Source organism: Schistocerca serialis, unplaced genomic scaffold (genome assembly GCF_023864345.2).
Source record: "Schistocerca serialis cubense isolate TAMUIC-IGC-003099 unplaced genomic scaffold, iqSchSeri2.2 HiC_scaffold_1363, whole genome shotgun sequence".
Taxonomy (NCBI): Eukaryota; Metazoa; Arthropoda; class Insecta; order Orthoptera; family Acrididae; genus Schistocerca; species Schistocerca serialis.
The window spans coordinates 5,898,075-5,902,754 of record NW_026047584.1 but is presented as its reverse complement, the minus strand read 5'-3'; positions in this window follow the sequence as shown (position 1 = coordinate 5,902,754).

Below are 4,680 nucleotides of genomic sequence, written 5' to 3'. Positions count from 1 at the left end.
AAGACGGCGTTGTGCCTTTTGTATTCAATTCCAATGCAATTTCTGTGTTTCATCGTCAATAAGAAAGTCAGAGGGATACAGTAAACCTGAAGTGAATCATCGGAATCTATAACTAGTGTCACAGGAATGGTTCAAAACATAGTCAGTAAGAAGTGTCAGTCATTTTGAATTTAAGTCGGCATTGTGAATTTTGTGCTTAATTCCGATGTAATTACTGTGTTTCATCGTCAATAAGAAGGTCCAAGGGATACAGTAAACCTGGAGTGAAGCATCGGAATCTACAACTAGTGTCACAGAAATGGTTCAAAACATAGGCAGTAGGAAGAGTCTCTCTTCTTGTACTTAAGTCGGCATTGTGCCTTTTGTATTTAATTGCGATGCAATTTCTGTGTTTCATCGTCAATACGAAGGGCAGAGGGATACAGTAAACCTGGAGTGAAGCATCGGAATCTACAACTAGTGTCACAGAAATGGTTCAAAACATAGGCAGTAGGAAGAGTCTCTCTTCTTGTACTTAAGTCGGCATTGTGCTTTTTGTATTTAATTGCGATGCAATTTCTGTGTTTCATCGTCAATACGAAGGGCAGAGGGATACAGTAAACTTGAAGTGAAGCATCGGAATCTATAACTAGTGTCACAGGAATGGTTCAAAACATTGACAGTAGGAAGAGTCAGTCTTCTTGTACTTAAGTCGGCATTGTGCCTTTTGTATTTAATTCCGATGCAATTTCTGTGTTTCATCGTCAATAAGAAGGTCTAAGGGATACAGTAAACCTGAAGTGAAGCATCGGAATCTATAACTAGTGTCACAGGAATGGTTCAAAAAATAGTCAGTAGAACGAGTCAGTCTTCGTGTACTTAAGTCGGCATTGTGCCTTTTCTATTTACTTCCGATGCAATTTCTGTGTTTCATCGTCAATAACAAGGTCCAAGGGAAACAGTAAACCTGGAGTGTAGCATCGGAATCTATAACTAGTGTTAATGGAATGGTTCAAAACATAGACAGTAAGAAGAGTCTGTCTTCTTGTACTTAAGTCGGCATTGTGCATTTTGTATTTAGTTCCGATGCAATTTCTGTGTTTCATCGTGAATAAGACGGTCCAAGGGATACAGAAAACCTGGAGTGAGGCATCGGAATCTACAACTAGTGTCACAGGAATGGTCCAAACATAGACAGTAAGAAGAGTCAGCCTTCTTGTACTTAAGTCGACATTGTGCGTTTTCTATTTAATTCCGATGCAATTTCTGTGTTTCATCGTCAATAAGAATGTCCAAGAGATACAGTAAACCTGAGGTGAAACATCGGAATCTATAACTAGTGTCACAGGAATGGTTCAAAGAATAGTCATTAAGAAGAGTCAGTCTTCTTGTACTTAAGTCGGCATTGTGCCTTTTGTATTTACTTCCGATGCAATTTCTGTGTTTCATCGTCAATAACAAGGTCCAAGGGATACAGTAAACCTCGAGTGAAGCATCGGAATCTATAACTAGTGTCAATGGAATGGTTCAAAACATAGACAGTAAGATGAGTCAGTCTTCTTGTACTTATGTCGGCATTGTGCCTTTTGTATTTATTTCCAATGCAATTTCTGTGTTTCATCGTCAATTAGAAGGTCAGAGGGATACAGTAAACCTGTAGTGAAGCATCGGAAACTTTAGCTAGTGTCACAGGAATGGTTCAAAACATAGTCAGTACGAAGAGTCAGTCTTCATGTTCGTAAGTCGGCATTGTGCCTTTTGTATTTGATTCCGATGCAATTTCTGTGTTTCATCGTCAATAAGAAGGTCCAAGGGATACAGTGAACCTGGAGTGAAGCATCGTAATCTATAACTAGTGACGCAGGAATGGTTCAAAACATAGACAGTAAGACGAGTTAGTCTTCTTGTACTAAGTCGGCATCTTGCCTTTTGTATTTAATTCCGATGCAATTTCTGGGTTTCATCGTCAATAAGAAGGTCCAAGGGATTCAGTAAACCTGAAGTGAGCATCGGAATCTATAACTAGTGTCACAGGAATGGTTCAATACATAGTCAGTAAGAAGAGTCAGTCTTTTTGTACTTAAGTAGGCATTGTGCCTTTTGTGTTCGATTCCGATGCAATTTCTGTGTTTCATCATTAATAAGAAGGTCCAAGGGATACGGTAAACCTGAAGTGAAGCATCGGAATCTATAACTAGTGTCACAGGAATGGTTCAAAACATAGACACTAAGAAGAGTCAGTCTTCTTGTACTTAAGTCGGCATTGTGCCTCTTGCATTTAATTCCGATGCAATTTCTGTGTTTTATCGTCAATAAGAAGATCAGTGGGATACAGTAAACCTGAAGTGCAGCATCGGAATCTATAACTAGTGTCACAGGAATGGTTCAAACATTTACAGTAGGAAGAGTCAGTCTTCTTTTACTTATGTCGGCATTGTGCCATTTGTATTTAATTCCGATGCCATTTCTGTGTTTCATAGTCAATAAGAAGGTCCAAGAGCTGCAGTGCACCTGAAGTGAAGCATCGGAATCTATAACTAGTGTCACAGGAATGGTTAAAAACATAGTCAGTAAGAAGGGTCAGTCTTCTTGTACTTAAGTCGGCATTGTGCCTTTTGTATTTAATTCCGATACAATTTTTGTGTTTCATCGTCAATAAGAAGGCCGAGGGAGACAGTAAACCTGGACTGAAGCATCGGAATCTATAACTAGTGTCACAGGAATGGTTTTAAACATAGACAGTAAGAAGAGTCATTGTGCCTTTTGTATCTAATTCCGATGCAATTTCTGTGTTTCTTCGTCAATAAGAAGGTCCAAGGGATACAGTAGACCTCAACTGAAGCATCGGAATCTATAACTAGTATCACAGGAATGGTTCAAAACATAGACAGTAAGAAGAGTCAGTCTTCTTGAACTAAAGTCGGCATTGTGTCTTTTGTATTTAATTCCGATGCAATTTCTGTGTTTCATCGTCAATAAGAAGGTCAGAGGGATACAGTGAACCTTAAGTGAAGCATCGGTATCCAAAACTAGTGTCACAGGAATGGTTCAAAACATAGATAGTAGGAAGAGTCAGTCTTCTTGTACTTAAGTCGCATTATGCCTTTTGTATTTAATTCCGATGCAATATCTGTGTTTCATCGTCAATAAGAAGGTCCAAGGTACACAGTAAAACTGAAGTGAAGCATCGGAATCTATAACTAGTGTCACAGGAATCGTTCAGTGTGGTGTCACCGCCAGACACCACACTTGCTAGGTGGTAGCTTAAATCGGCCGCGGTCCATTTAGTACATGTCGGACCCGCGTGTCGCCACTGTGTAATCGCAGACCTAGCGCCACCACCAAGGCAGGTCTCGTGATACGAGAGAGCACTCGCCCCAGTTGTACGAGAAACTAGCTACCGACCAGATGTACGAAGCCATTTCTCTCTCATTAGCCGAGAGACAGAATAGCCATCAGCTAAGTTAATGGCTACGAACTAGCAAGGCGCCATTAGCCATACAGTGATTGTACTTAAAGTCTCCTGTGTATCGTCAAGATCGATGTACCTCAATGATATTGAAGATAAGTATTAATCCTGCTCAGTACTTTTCCTCCTAACATTAATTACGTATCCTGTTCCAGTACTTCACGCCCGTCTGAGTTAGTCTAGCGTGCATTTTCAGCCATCTCAACTTCACGGTGTCGGCCCAGCTACCGACACAACATTCAGAACATATTCAGTAAGAAGAGTCAGTATTCTTGTACTTAAGTCGGCATTGTGCCTTTTCTAATTAATTCCGATGCAATTTCTGTGTTTCATCGTCAATAAGAAGGTCCAAGGGATACAGTAAACCTGGAGTGAAGCATCGGAATCTATAACTAGTGTCACAGGAATGGTTCAAAATATAGTCAGTAAGAAGAGTCAGTCATCCTCTACTTAAGTCGGCATTGGGCCTTTTCTATTAATTTCCGATGCAATTTCTGTGTTTCATCGTCAATAAGAAGCTCAGAGGGATACAATAATCCTGAAGTAAAGCATAGGAATCTATAACTAGTGTCACAGTAATGGTTCAAAACAAAGTCAGTAAGAAGAGTCAGTCTTCGTGTACTTAAGTCGGTATTTTGCATTTTGTATTTAATTCCGATGCAATTTCTGTGTTTCATCGTCAATAAGAATGTCCAAGGGATACAGTAAATCTGAGGTGTAGCATCGGAATCTATAACTAGTGTCACAGGAATGGTTCAAACCATAGTCATTAAGAAGAGTCAGTTTTCTTGTACTTAAGTCGGCATTGTGCCTTTTGTATTTAATTCCGATGCAATTTCTGTGTTTCATCGTCAATTAGAAGGTCAGAGGGATACAGTAAACCTGAAGTGAAGCATCGGAAACTATAGCTAGTGTCAGAGGAATGGTTCAAAACATAGTCAGTACGAAGAGTCAGTCTTCATGTCCTGAAGTCGGCATTGTGAATTTTGTATTTAATTCCGATGCAATTTCTGTGTTTCATCCTCAATAAGAAGGTCCAAGGGATACAGTAAACCCGGAGTGTAGCATCGGAATCTATAACTAGTGTCACAGGAATGGTTCAAAACATAGACAGTAAGAAGAGTCAGTCTTCGTGTACATAAGTCGGCATCTTGCCTTTTGTATTTAATTCCGATGCAATTTCTGTATTTCATCGTCAATAAGAAGGTCCAAGGGATACAGTAAACCTGAAG